Below are 15,491 nucleotides of genomic sequence, written 5' to 3'. Positions count from 1 at the left end.
CACCATGAATTTTCAGAGAATGAGTTTTACAAAAATCTAAGTGTTTTAAATATTGCCAGGATTTACTTATATACGCTGTATATGAGAAAAGTCCTTCCAGTTATAGGGAGGAGAAAGAAAGTATATTCAGGAATTAAATTTTCACAGTTCTCTGAATTCTTATATTTCTCCTGTTGTCCATTTTTCTTTTTTTGTCCTTCATCCACCCCTTCCACCTTGACCCACTGTCTTCATCATCTAGTGCTGCCATAACAGAAATACCATGAGTGGATGGCTTTAACCAAGAGAAATGTAATACCTCACACTAAAGTAGGCTAATAGTCCAAATTCAAGGCATCAGCTCTAGGGGAAAGCTTTCTCTCTCTTTCGGCTCTGGAAGAAGGTCCTTGTCCTTAGCCTTCCCATGGTCAAGGAGCTTCTCAGGTGCAGGGACCTTGGGTCCAGAGGACATGCTCTGCTCCTGGTGCTGCTTTCTTGATAGTCTGAGGCCCCCAACTCTCTGCTTGCTTCCCTTTCGTTTTATCTCTGGAGAGATAAAAGGTGGTGCAGGCCACACCCCAGGGAAAGGTGACCTGAGTGAGGGTGGTGTTACAATCAATCCCACCCTAATCCTCTTAAAGTAAAATTACAATCACAAAATGGAGGACAACTACACAATAGTGGGAATCATGGCCTAACCAAGTTGAGACACACATTTTTTAGGGTCATAATTCAATCCATGACACCCACCAAACCAAACTTGTCACCATCAAGTTGATTCCAACTCATAGAGACCCTAGTTGATTCGAACTCATAGAGACCCTATAGCATAGAATAGAACTATTCCATAGAGTTTCCAAGGACTAGTTGGTGGATTCGAACTGCTGACCTTTTGGTTAGCAGCTGAGCTCTTAACCACTATGCCACCAGGGCTCCTCTTGATCCACAGTCCACCCTAATTCACCACTGTGTTAGAAACTAAGGTTTTGCTACTCTGAAATAAGAACCTTTTACTATACTTTTGTGTTAGTGGTTGCTTTTGGTACGTCTTTAAGCACTGAACAGTTACCTCACACCCGTTAAAAACCCATTGCCACTGAGTCTATTCCAACTCATAGCGGCCCTATAGGGCAGAGCAGAACTGTGCCATAGACTTTCCAAGGAGCGCCTGGTGGATTTGAACTGATGACCTTTTGGTTAGCAGCCATAGCTCTTAAACAGTACACCACCAGTGTGGGAGGGGTTTAATTGATAACATGATGTCTGGGCTCCAAGGGAGATGGAATGGATGTGCAGGAGAAGGGCATGCAGAGTCTGCCTGTATAGTCACCAGAACTCTGTTCAAGATCATAACACACCTCAGTAATCACTTGAATCTAAACATACAACTTTAACAGTTGATGTAAATGACTTTACACATGAATTTTGGAACTCAACTCTTTCTCAATGGAAGTTCCTTCAACCTAGCCGTTTGTTTGTATTCCCTTAATAATTATGAAAGCTAACAATTATTGTGTTCATTCTGTGTGTAAGGCCTTTTTCTAAGTGCCTTGTGTGTTTTCTTTAACCTGCGTAACAACCTTTTGAATAAGACCCATTTTAGAAATGGGAAACTGAGGCAGTGAGAGGTAAAGTAACGTGCCCAGATCACCCAGCTGATAAATTGAGTTAGGATTTAAACCCAGGCAGTTTGTTTCAGAATTTGCTTATGTAATCACTGTACATGACAGCAGTGAGCCCTAGTGGCTCTGTGGTTAAAGAACTTGGCTGCTAACTGAAAGGTCAGTGGTTCGAACCCACCAGCCTCTCTGTAGGAGACAGATGTGGCAGTCTGCTTCAGTGAAAACCCTATGGGGCAGTTTTACTCTGTCCTTTGGGGTCACTGTGAGTTAGAATCGACTTGATGACAGTGGGTTTTGGCACATAATACTAATGTGCAGTGTATTCTGTATGCCGTGTATATGTTCAGAAACTAATTTTCCGAACATTTATGCCATATATAGATTACCAATCCAGTTGCCATTGAGTAGATTTTCACTCATGACGACCCCGTGAGTTTTCAGAGTAGGACTGCCCTCCATACGGTTTTCAATAGCTGTGACTATTTGGAGGTAGATTGCCAGGCCTTTCTTCCAAGGCAACTCTGAGTGTATTTAAACTGCCAACCTTTCAGTTAGTAGCTGAGCACTTAACTCTTTGTGCCACCTAATACATATATATACTAGGAGGTTTTCCTCCTTATTTGTACTTTAACGTTTTTTAGACTCTTACGAATACTTGTTCCTGGCAGTGAACTGGATGCTAAAGAACAGAATAGGCACATGTAACCCTCTCTCACCTTCTCCCTCCCCTCTTTCACAGAGATGAAATAAAAAGGAATTAATGAAGACAGATCATTGGATTAGGGCCCATACTCAGGGCTCTAACAGCATGGGGGGTTTCTCCTGTCACTTCAGTTCTTGTTCAGGAATTGGTACCTGCTTTTTGTGAATCACAAAGACCAGTGCTGTATATCAAGCCATTTAGATTTGGGGTATGGAGCAGTGATTTAAAAAAATTAAATTTTATTTTCAGAGATTTTTTCTAATAATTGTTTACATTTATTTATTTATTTTTAAAGTTAGATCCTGCTTTATTTTAGAGAGGAACAAACTTTCAAAGTTTTTAAGCAAACATTGGTCAGGGCTGGGCTTTTTTTTTATATTAACTTTTATTGAGCTTCAAGTGAACGTTTACAAATGAAGTCAGTCTGTCACATATAAGTTTGTATACACCTTACTCCGTACTCCCACTTGCTCTCCCCCTAATGAGTCAGCCCTTCCAGTCTCTCCTTTCGTGACAATTTTGCCAGCTTCCAACTCTCTCTATCCTCCCATCCCCCCTCCAGGAATTGGCACCTCCTTTTTGTGAATCACAAAGACCAGTGCTTTATATCAAGCCATTTAGATCTGGGGTATGGAGCAGTGATTTAAAAAAATTAAATTTTATTTTCAGAGATTTTTTCTATTAATTGTTTACATTTATTTTAATTGTATATTCTAAAACCCCTACAAAAAGGCATGAAATAATTGTTTAAATTTTAATTCATATGGGTCAAAATGTATGTTAAACTACCTATCGTCACCTTCACAGTCGTCGTTATGTTTGAGCCAATTGTTGTGGCCACTTGTTACCAAGTATGACCTGCTTCTCCAGGGACTGATCTCTCCTGACAACATGTCCAAAATATGTGAGATGAAGCCTCGCCATTCTTGCTTCTAAGGAATATTCTGGCTGTACTTCTTTCAAGACAGATTTGTTCATTCTTTTGGCAGTCCATGGTATATTCAATATTCTTTGCAAACACCGTAATTCAATGCCTTCAATTTTTCTGTGGTCTTCCTTATTCATTGCCCACCTTTCGTATGCGTATGAGGCGACTGAAAGCACCATGGCTTGAGTCAGGCGCACATTAGTTTTCAAGGTGACATCTGTACTTTTGAACACTTTAAGAGGCCTCTGGCAGCAGATTTGCCCAATGCAATGTGTCGTTTGATTTCTTGACTGCTGCTTCCATGGGTGTTTATTGTGGATCCAAGTAAAAATGAAGCCCTTAATGACGTGAACATTTTCTCCGTTTATCATGATGTTGCTTATTGGTCCAGTTGTTAGGCTGTTAGTCTGTAGTCTTTGATCTTCAGCAGTAAATGCTTTAAGGCCTCTTCACTTTCAGCAAGCAAGATTGTATCATCTGCATATCTCAGGTTATTAATGAGTCTTGCTCCAATCCTGATGCCTTATTCTTCTTCAGACCAGCTTCTCAGATTATTTGCTCAGCATACAGGTTGAATACATATGGTGAAAGGATACAACGGTGATGCACACCTTTCTTGACTTTAAACCATGCTGTATTCCTTGTTCTGTTTAGATGACTGCCTCTTGTTCTATGTACAGGTTTCTCATAAAAACAGTTAAGTGTCCTGGAAATCTCATTCTTCCCCATGTTATCCATAATTTGTTATGAGCTGGAGTAGGTCTCAGAAATAATGTACCATTTCTTCCAGTTGGTTGTGCATGGCTGCCTACTTCCCTAGGTGGTAGCAGCTAAGGCCTGTCTCAGAAACACTCTCCTCCCCACTTAGCATGAGTTTTCACACTGGTCCATCTTCTTTCCCTTGTGTGTCTCCTGCCCTCCTCAGTGGCTGGGGAAAATGATAGTAGTCCACTGATGAGATTTATTCTTTTATTATACTTTATTTTATTATTTGTTTTTATAACATAGTTCTGTTAAAATCAAGGGTAATAAAAATGTTTGTATGATGGAAGTGGATAATCCCACCCACTGTGTCCATCTAAAGTTTCATGAGAAAACTGTGCCCACAACAGAGGGCTCCCACTCCTCTGGCTCACTGTATTTTCTCCTTGTTTATTTGCTCTTCCCTCTTTCCTGATGGATGCATGGAACCACTGAGCTTCAGGACTCCACAATTCTGCTTTTCATACCAGTGTTACTGTAATCTTGGGTTCATGGGCTGCCTTGCCACAGATTTACTCATTCTGTTTCTGTTAATTATTTCATTACTTAAAAATCTCTCATGAATTTTTCCAGAAGTACATTCTATTCCTCAAAAACTTGGAAGCAATGGGAAAGTATGCAAAAAAAAAAAAAAAAAAAGCAAGAAAACATACGTAATGCATAGAATAAATTATTAACGTTCCGATATGTCTATTTTCTTGCTTATATTGGCATGTATGTGTATTAGAGTCTCTGGTTGATGCAAATGGTTAATATCTTGAGCTGCTGACAGAAAGTTGGAGTTCAGGTCCACCCAGAATTGCTGTGAAAGAGAGGTCTGGCAGCCTACTTCCGAAAACTCAGCCATTGGAACCCCTATGGGGTACAGTTCTACTCTGGCACACTGGTGTCATCATGAATCAGAACTGACTCAGTGGCAACTGGTTTTATGTGTGTATTAGCACACACATTTATGTATATTAACACAGATATTACATCCTGATATTTTCATTCAACATTAGTCTTTTCATGGTAATTTTTTTTTGTTTTTTTTTAATGAGGGCATTAAATTACTTTGTAATATTCTGTGTGCATGTAGTATATGGTTTTTAGCGATTTGACTATAGTTGCAATAATGTACATGTTTCTAGTAATCTTCAACCTATACTTACCTCTTTTTAACATACATCTCTGCCATTAAATCTCTTTGTTTAAGTGTTGTTTAACACTCATTACGCCTAAGGGATGGTCTCAGAAGCAGCCCTGATCAATTTTTCTCCCTCTTACTCATGAAGCCCCTTAATGTATTTCAAGGTATCAACTACGAAGGATTTTACGTACTTATCCTTTGTTTATTTTTCATTCAGTCAGTATATTCCATGGGCCAGAAGTAGTCTATGTTATGCAGATACAGTGGTGAAAGGTACACACTGTCCCTGTCGTCATGAAGGGGACAACCCAGTGCAGGTGGGAGGAGCACTGGGGAAATGCAGCTGAGAGAAAGGACAGACAACCCTCCAGGAACCACACTGGACTTCAGAGAGGCTTGTTGGCTGCTGTTCACCTGGCAGGCTTCTAGATACCAGAGTACCCTTGGGCTTGGTGCCTGCTCCTCTCTCTATTGACACCCTCCCTCTAGGATGCCTCAGTGAGTTTACTGCTGTCTATTTGTAGCTATGGACCTGAGGTTTATACCTCCATCCATTCAAACTCCTCCTGGGTCCAGACTCATATATTCAAATGTCAGCCTAACTCTCTGTATTGACCTCTTTATGCATTATAATGATACATTCCTCATATGGCCATCATGAAAAGCAAACATGAAAGGAAAAGCACAGGAGTGCCTGGAACCAGTGTAGGTACTCAATGAGCATTAGCTGTTGGTATTATTCTTGACATCTCCGTGTGGGGTGAAGTTTTATTACCGGACATCTCCATGTGGATATCTAACAGCTGCACCATGTTATCTAGGCTATGAAACAATTCTTGGTTCCAACCACCATTCCGTTCTTATCGATGAATTTCTCAGGACTTCGGTGATGGGAGTGTGTGTTTTTCCACACAATGGACATGATTAGGAATGGTAGGCCAGGTCCTGCACAATAAATTGCTCCAACATTCCTATGGGTGACCATTGAGACAAGTTTCAGCCACTGAATGTAGCAAAGAATTGGAACTACTCTCAGCTGTTCATGTGAGTACTCTCAATCCAGAATATCTGGTAAATCAACTGTTAGGGATTGAATTGTGTCCCTCCAAAATGTATGTGGAAATCCTAACCCCTGTACCTGTAATTCTGACCTTGTTTGGAAATAAGGGGCCTGCTTTTATTATGTGAATGAGGTCATACCAATGTAGGGTGGGTCCTAAGCCTAACTCTTCTTAGTTATAAAAGGAGCAGAATACACACAGACACAAACAGGTGAAAAGGAAGACAGACAAAGAAGACAGATGCTTCTAGAAGGCCAGGAACACAAATGATTGCTGGCATCTACTAGAAGCTGAGGTAGACAAGGAAGGACCTCCCACTACAGCCATGCCCTGAATTCGAACTACTACCTGCTAAACTGTGAGAAAATAAATTTCTGTCCTTTAAAAGCCATCCAGTTGTGTTATTTTTTGTTATGGAGGGACTAGGTAACTAACACACATACCCGTTCTTATAAGTTCAGCCCAGTGCAGAATAATTTTCTTCCCTCCTTGGTCTAGCCCACCCGAACCTCCTCTTTCCCTATCAGTGTCCTTTGCTTTCACCTAAGAGCTATGACAGAGTCCGCTTGATGCTGACGCATTGAAATTTCAATTTATTTTTTATTTATGATTACTATTAATTCCAATATTTTCTACAGTTTTCAATGGAGACAGTCCTATAATCTATGAATAGCAGTTATACTTTTTTTGTACTAGCTTACACTTCCAGTGTTAAATGTTTAATAAAAATAATGATAGAAGCATCCTTATTTTATTTTTTATTAATTTTAAAGAGAATGTCCCACACGTCACCATGAACTATCATGCTAGTTGTAGTTTTCCACGTTCGGGAACTCCTTTTCTGTTCCATGTTTGCACCTAGTCCTTATCTGTCCGTGTGATTGGATTTTATCAACCTGCTTTGCCCCCATCTCTTGAGGTGAGCATATGTCTTCTCTTCTTTCACCTATGCATGTGGTGAATGAAATTACTAAATCTTTAATGTTCACTCAAATTTGTATGCCTACAATAAACCGCCTTGATCATGGCATGTTACGTGGTTTACCCTTTGCTGGATTTCCTTTGCTGGCATCTTATGTAGGGTTTTGCATCTCAGTTACTGAGTGTGCTTGTCCTCTAACTCTTCTTCTACCTTCCTTCTCTAATTTGTTATCATTTTTAAACTAGCCATAAGGATCAAGTTAGGGGAGTGTCTCATGGTTTTCTAATCTCTGTTGACTGCGTACAAGATTAAAATGACTGTTTCTTGCATGTTTGCTGGAACCTGACTGGAAACGATCTAGGTCTGCCATTTTCTTTGTAGGGAGATCTTGAACTACTGACCCATTTTATTTAGTGGTTAAAGGCCTCTTCTGGTGCTAATTTACTTGTAAAAAATTCTGATGCATGTTCTAGATTGCTCGAATCTCATCTTTAAATATTGATTATCAGGGCTTGTAGCCTCATGCAAGCCAATTAATCAATCCCAGATTTCCCCAAAGTCAGGCTCTGCAACTATTCCCGGTACCAAATTCCCTCATCTAAGACTTATTTGCAAAGAAAGATACAACAGTATGCTATCTACGCGGTTGTGTATCCGCAGCCTTCTTGAGTCCATAACGTGAGGTTACAGTCTTCTAATACTTTTTTTGTAATTGTTCTCTTTCTTTTTTTTTTTTTTTCCTTTTTTCACTGCCAATACCGCCCCCCACCCCAGTCTAGTAGTTTTAAAGTTGTGCGTTTCAGGTTCAAGTCTGTAATCCAGCTGGGATTCTGTGTGTGCTGCATGTGTGCATCAAAAGAACACGCTTCTAGAAGCAGAAAGCAGGCAGTGCGACTGTTCGGTGGTTGGCGGGGCGGGGGGAGGGGAGCTGCTGCCCAGAGAGGGCGCCCGAGGGAGGCAGGAGATGCCGGGCTGCCCACCGCAAGCCCGCAGACTCCAAGGAGGCGGAACCTGCGTGCACCATGAGCCTTTTGAGACAGGCCCAAGCCCGCCCAGCCGGGTGCTAACCTCGCACCCGCCAGGCTTGCGGGTTCCCCCAGGACTAGGGGAAGCCTGAGGCCAAGGAGGACAAGACCTAGGGTCTGGACCTGGGAACTGGTTCTGCCACGTGTGATCGCAGCACTTACGCTGGGAAGGAGGGCAGGAAGCATATCGCAACGTGCGTCCGGACGATGACCCAGAAGGGCAGGAGTTGTGGTCACCCACGGACTCTGCGTCTGCATATGGACGCCCCCAGGGTGCAATTCCAGGAGCAGAAGGCAAAGCCACAGAGGCCACAGTGCACCTCGCTGATGCTCCCCAGGGGCATTTCCCTAAATTTGGGGAACAGTCCCTCCTCTGGGCTAGGGACTTTGTTTCCTCCATTGTCATCACTGACTGTGAGCAGACTCTTGTCTAGGCAGACTAACGAGGAGTTATCAAAATGAGCTCCAAACTCCGGATTTGAGTTAAGGATCATAAATTAACACAGAGAAATACGACTTTAGCAATAAGTGCCTGCTTGAAGCCCAAGTTGCCTGAAAACACGGAATTTCAGTCTTTCAGCTCCTCTGCTAATCTAGGGACTAAGAACAGGATCTCACTGGAGCTCAAAGATGTGGGGCACTGGGAATACTCTGGGTCTGTCTGCTCATGGCTGATTGCCTGATTCCCAGTTTTATTATACAGCTTAAATACAGACCAGAAGAGGAGTTTGGGGCTTGACACCTGACATCTTAACACCAGTTCCTGTTTCTTGAGGAAGGAAGAGGTAAAATAAATCAGCGTTTGCTGTTTCCTTCTCCATCCCCGGAAGTCCTGATGAAGACCCTCTCAGGTAAGGATTGACAGGGAGTGGCTTGGTTTACTATTCAACTTTGTCCTTCAGTAACTTTGTTTATGTCCTGCATGTAAACTGTTGTGCATTGAGAAGCATTCTAATTCTTGTGCAGAAGGACTAGACCTCCTGCAGAATGACTATATTGTGCCTCCCTCGGGCACCCCTGTCTGCGCAGCACCCCCCAACGCCAACTGCCCAACCGCCTCTCTCCTGGCATTCTGCTTCTAGAAGCATGTTCTTTTGATGCAGAGATGCAGCACACACAGAATCCCAGCTGGATTACAGACTTGAACCTGAAGACCTTATGCAGAATGACAATTTATGAACCACTAAGCTCAGTACTAAAGCAGGTACTTACCCCTCAGAGAAGGCCCTGGGGGAGGTTGACACCTGCATTCCCCAGCGCTCCTGCTGCTCTAGAAGTGCCTGAAATGCCTCTCTGGGAAAGGCCTTCAGAGTAGTAGGCTCATGGCCCACGTGGGAATTCAGGCCTATTTTTCTGTTAGAACATCTCATTTCGCTCTGAAAATATTATTATCCAGTTTATCCACCAGGCATGAGTACAGACATCTCATATTTTCAAAATTAACCCCATTCTCTAATACTAATGTGCCACCAAGAGTATATTCCAAAGTTTTTCCAATAGGCTAGAAAGTCTTTGCAAAGAGGGGAGTCCTGCGCCATGTTGTGCAGTGACAACAGGGTTGGCATAATATGTTTACCGAGATACCTACCACTTTTTTTAATTTTTTATTGTGCTTCATTTGAAACTTTACAGAGCAAATTACTTTCTTGTTCAACCATTTATACACAATTGTTTTGTGACATTGGTTGCAATATTCATGATGTGTCAATATTGTCCTCTCCTATGCTCCAGTTCCCCGTTTCCATCCGCCATGATTCCTGTTCTGTCCTGCCCTCTTTTCAGTGCTTTTGGGCTGGTTTTGTACTTTTGGTCTCATACACATGATTGAACTAAGAAACACTTTCTTCACGTGTGTTGTTGTTTGTTTTATAGACCTGTCTAATCTTTGGTGGAGGGCGAACTTCCGAAGATACTTTCCACTTTGTTGCTTTCCATAATTCCTGAAATTCCAAGCCTGCCACCTGAAGAACTTCCTTTAGTGTTTCATTTAGAGCAAGTCTGGTGGCGATGAATTCTCTTAAGCGTCTTTCACCTGAGAATGTCAATATTTTTCCTTTACTCATGAAGGAAATAACAGCCTATAGAACACCGGGTTAATGTTTCTTTTCTTTCAGTGTTGAAAAAATGTTGTTTTCACAGCCTTTTCGCCTCCATGGCTTCTGATGATGAATACAGAGTCATTCCAATTGTTTCTCCTGTGTGAGATGAGTTGTTTTCTCTCTAGCTTCTTTGAAGATATTTTCTTGGTCCTTGTTATTCCACAATTGACAATGAGGCATTTGGGCATAAAATTATGTGAGTTTAACTTGTTGGAGTTTGCATAGCTTCTTGAATCTGTAAGTTTGTGTCTTTCAACAAATTGGGAAAGTGTTGAGCCAGTATTTCTTCAGATACTTTTTTCTACACCACATATTTTTTCTACACCGTATGGAATTCCAATAAATAAATGTTAGATATTTTTGAATTTTTTTGAGGCTCTGTTCATTTTTTTTCAATATTTGTTCTCTGTTTTCAGATTGGATATTTTCAATTGAACTGTTTTCATCTCATTGATCCTTTTGTCTGTCAACAGCATTCCGCTGTAGAGCTGATCAAGTGAATTTTTTATCCTATTTTTCTGTTTTTCCTGTCTAAAATTTTCATTTGTGAATGGTTTCTATGTATTTTTCTATTTTTCTAAGTTGTGCCTGTTACTTCTTTGAGCATGGTTAAAGTAGCTTTTTAAAGTTTTTGTCTGTGATTCCAAGACTGTGTCTTACTTCAATCTTACAGAAAATGTCGATGTTGTTTGTTTTAGGAATCACTTGACCCAGTTATGTTCAGGCTGCAGGTTCTTTCCCAACTTCTGTGTGCTGTGGCTCAGATGTCAGTTCAGATTTTGAAGACTTTGCAGTGATATTTGGATGTAATCTATGGGAGTGTCACTCAGTCTGGGACCTTGTTGGTGTTCTAACCCATAATGCAGTTCTCAAAGGATTGATCTACTTCTTAGGGTCAGAGCAAAGCATATGCAACTGTGGGAGTGGGGAGGGGTATGAAAAACAACTTTATGGTATCCCCCTCTTGAGCCGCCTGGTCTCTGTCTCTCTGAGGCTCTCTGATGTCTGAGCAGCTACCTTCCTGGTCCACTGGCAAGAATGTTGGGGCTTTAATCTCTTCATTCTGCTGCACAATTAAGTGACTGGGTCTGCGTATGAGGCCAAATAATGGTAAGATGGAGAAAATGTAACAGAGATTCCTGTACATTATTTGGTCCTTATATACTTAGGTCAGAGAGAAGGCACACTGTTTCGGGTGATACTTTGAAACAGGTATGGAGAAAAAGGCATTAACAGGTCGATAGCTGCATACTAGGTGTTACGGATTAAATTCTGTCTTCCCAAAATGTATATATCAGCTTGACTAGGCCATGCTTCTCAGTATTGTGCGATTATCCACCATTTTGTCAGCTGATGTGATTTTCCAATGTATTGTAAATCATACCTCTATGATGTTAATGATCGAGGATTTGAAGCAGTTATGTTAAGGAGGCAGGGCTCAGTCTACAAGATTAAGTTGTGTTTTAAGTCAATCTCTTTTAAGATATAAAAGAGAAAAGAGCAGAGAGACAGGGGGACCTCAGTAGCACCAAGAAAGAAGTGTCAGGAGCAGTGCATCCTTTGGACCTAGGATCCCTGTGCTGAGAACCTTCTTGTCCAGGGGAAGATTGGTGACAAAGACCTTCTCGTAGGAGTGACAGAGAGAAAAAGCCTTCCCCTGGAGTTGGCACCCTGAATTTGGACTTATAGCCTCCTAGACTGTGAGGGAATAATTTTCTTTGTTAAAGTCATCCATTTGTGGTATTTCTGTTACAGGAGCACTAGATATCTAAGACGCTAGGTACCAGGAGATGTACATTTCCCAGCTCTTTCGCTCCCAGGGACACTATGACTAAGTAGCCAATGCCATAAATCCATGCGAGCAGACTGTTCTGATTACTGCTTTGACTCTACTGTCTGTTATGGTAACCACACCCACCTTGTCTTTGTTGATTGAGTGCCACCACTTGGATGCTACCACCATGGGGTCCAGTCAACTGCATTGTAGTCAGGTGTCTTAATTCAGTTAGGGCAGTTCTCACTGTGGACTCTTACTTACATAAAATAGCAACCACAGAAGTCTTCAATAATGCTGGGGCTTGCTTCCCAAATTTGTACCTCACTGCTATGGTAAAAAGAGAGCCCTCTGGGCACTCCGTGTGTGGGTCTGTGGGTCCAGCCTAATAAATCCATTCTAACATTCCAATTTCCCTCAGCCTTTGGATACCTTCTCCTACAGTATACAATGGCAGATCTGCCATTTCCACTTGATTTATTTTAGGCCACCACTTAATCCATGCTTCAGTAAACCAGCCAAATAAACTATGAGATCCTTTTCTAACCTCTCAAGCTGAAACACTGAATGAAGAATCTATGCTTCCTGGGCCTATATCAATAAACTCAGACTAATCCACCTTTATGTTGCTTGCACCGTTATCCCACACCCAAAATAGCCATTCCCACACATATTCACCAGGTTTCTGTATGTATATATTAGAAAAATCAAGCAGTTCTTTTGGAGTTTAGCATAGCTTATCCTGGGTCACACTTCATAGCTCACCTTTTGGGGCTTGTTGGGACTGAAGTCTAGGTATAGGTCTAGAAGCAAAAATGGGCAGAGGCAGTGGGATGTTCAGCCGTGTCTTATAAGGCATCTGCCTAAGGTGATGCCCCAGGCAATGCCCCAGACACCACCCCAGGAGACAACTCAAACAAGACACTTCAGGCACAGCTGGGGTAATCTCATCAGATGGAGGTGGAAGGGATAATTGTTTTACTGGGAAGGGTGGCTTAGCCGGCAAAGTTAGAGAATCTCTTTAGATGGGAGTAAGAGGTCTGGTTCTGTTAGGAAGAGCGATTCAACAGAAATTGGAGGTTCATTGTCCCCCGCTTCCTGACTATCTGCCCATATGTCCTCATCCCAAGTTTCAGGATCCCATTTCTTCCCAATCAGTGCCCTTACTTTAACTTCAGAAACCATTTGAGGTTGGATATTCAACTGGTGCTTTAATTCAGTCACTCTTATGATAAGAATCTGAGTTTATTTTTGGCAGCATTAGCCTTGTTAGTATAAGAAATATGGTTTTCTTTCTGGGCACAAGTGGCAGCTTTCAGATCTTGTATGTGGTGCTTGAGCTTTGAGTCCATTTCTTTCATTCACCAGTGTGGCTAGCAAAAGCAGGACCAACCAAGCAGCTTCCTTATTATTCTTATTCTGACAAAATTATAGAAAAGTATCAAATATGTAATCAGGCAGAGCCTTGTCTCTCACAAATATTTGATCCAGTTGTAGTAGTATTTTGCGTATTTCTATTGTCACCTCCCACCATGGATTAGCAATAGCCTATTTACTACTGGAGACAGTCATCAGTGCCTTTAAGATTAGCCAGACTTGAGAATCAATTCAGAAAACTCATCCTTAAGATTTGGTTCCTCTGGAACCAGTGTAGGTACCAAATGTCTTAGCCTGGGATCTCTAGAGATGCAAAACTGGTGAACAGAATATATATATACACACATATATATATAAAAAAAAAGAGTGTGTGTATATATACGTGTGTGTATGTGTGTGTATATATATATATATATATATATAAAAAAATTTTTTTTTTTATATGGAAACCCTAGTCGCATAATGGTTAATAGCTATAGCTGCTAACCAAAAGGTTAGCATTTCGAATCCACCAGGCGCTCCTTGGGAACTCTGTGGGGCAGTTCTGCTCTGTCCTGTAGGGTCACTATGAGTTGGAACCGACTCGACGGCAATGGGTACACACACACACACACACCCACCCACCCATATATGCTTACATATGTTAGTTGTGGCTGTTAGAGGCCATCGATCCTGTGTAAAACAGAATGAAACACTGCCTGATCCTGAACCATCCTCACAATCATTGCTATGTTTGAGCCCATTCTTGCAGCCATTGTGTCAGTTCATGTTGTTGAGCGCCTTCCTCTTTTTTTCTGACCCTCAGCTTTTCCAAGCATGATGAGCCTTTCCTGGGACAGGTCCCTCCTGAAAATATGTCCAAGGCACGTGAGACGAAGTCTCGCCATCCTTGCTTCTAAGGTGCATTCTTGGTGTACTTCTTCCCAGATGGATTTGTTTATTCTTCTGGCAGTCCATGGTATATTCAGTATTCTTTGCCAACACCATATTTTAAATGAATCAGTTCTTTGGTTTTCCGTATTCATTGTCTAACTTGCTCAAGCATGTGAGGTGATAGAAAATATCATGGCTTTGCTCAGGCACACCTTAGTCCTCAAAGTGACATCTTTCCTTCACAACACTTTAAGGAGGTCTTTTGCAATAGATTTGCCCAATGCAATACATTGTTTGAATTCTTGACTGCTGCTTCTGTGGGCATTGATTATGGATTCAAGTTAAATGAAATGCTTGATGACTTCAGTATTTTCTCTATCATGGTGTTGCTTACTGGTCCAGTTGTGAGAATTTTTGTTTTCTTTATGTTGAGGTGTAATCCATACTGAAGGCTGTAGTGGTTGCTCTTCATCAGTAACTGCTTCAAGTCCTCTTTACTTTCAGCAAGCAAGGTCGTATCAGCTGCATATCATAGGTTGTTAGTGAATCTTTCTCCAAAACTGATGCCATGTTCTTCTTCTTACAGACCAGCTTTTCAGATTATTTGCTCAGCATACAGATTGAGTAAGTATGGTGAAAGGATACCACCATGACACATAACTTTCTGATTTTAAACCACACGGTATCCCCTTGCCCTACTCAAATGACTGCCTCTTGGTCTACATAGATATTCCGCATGACTACAGTTAAGTGTTCTGGAATTCCCATTCTTTGGTAAGCTATCCATAATTTGTCATGAGCCACACAGTTGAGTGTGCTTGTATAGTAAACAAAAATAGGTAAACATCTTAGTGATAGTCTCTACTTTCAGCCAAGATCCATCAGACATCAGAAATGATATCCCATGTTCCATGTCTTCCTCTGAATCCAGCTTGAATTTTTGGTAGTTTCCTGTCTGTGTACTGCTGCAACTGTTTTTAAATTAAATTCAGCAAAATTTTTCTTGCATGTAATGTTAATGACATTGCTCGATAATTTCCGCATTGCGTTGGACCACCTCTCTTTGGAATGGGCACACATATAGATCTCTTTCAGTCATTTGGTCAGGTAGCTGTCTTCCAAATATATTGGAATAGACAAGTGAGCACCTCCAGCACTGCGTCCCTGTGTTGAAACATCTCATTTGGTACGCCATCAATTCCTGGAGCCATGTTTTTTGCCAATGCCTTCAGTGCAG

General features: G+C 41.5%; 1 long non-coding RNA gene across 2 annotated transcripts in view; it reads left to right on the top strand.

The window, feature by feature from the left end:
• The window catches only part of LOC135229208 (uncharacterized), a 30,211-nt gene that overhangs the window by 12,736 nt on the left and 1,984 nt on the right, over nucleotides 1-15,491 (top strand). The window contains exon 2 of one of the 2 annotated variants that reach the window (XR_010319991.1): nucleotides 8,835-9,335. This is a non-coding gene — a long non-coding RNA (uncharacterized LOC135229208). Of the gene's footprint in view, nucleotides 1-8,834; nucleotides 13,836-15,491 lie in introns of those variants that run through there. The other variant, XR_010319992.1, reaches the window with a different exon arrangement.

The sequence above is a fragment of the Loxodonta africana genome, unplaced genomic scaffold, assembly GCF_030014295.1.
Source record: "Loxodonta africana isolate mLoxAfr1 unplaced genomic scaffold, mLoxAfr1.hap2 scaffold_155, whole genome shotgun sequence".
In the NCBI taxonomy this organism is placed as follows: Eukaryota; Metazoa; Chordata; class Mammalia; order Proboscidea; family Elephantidae; genus Loxodonta; species Loxodonta africana.
The sequence above is the reverse complement of the archived record's forward strand: the minus strand, read 5'-3'. Positions and strand labels throughout refer to the sequence as shown.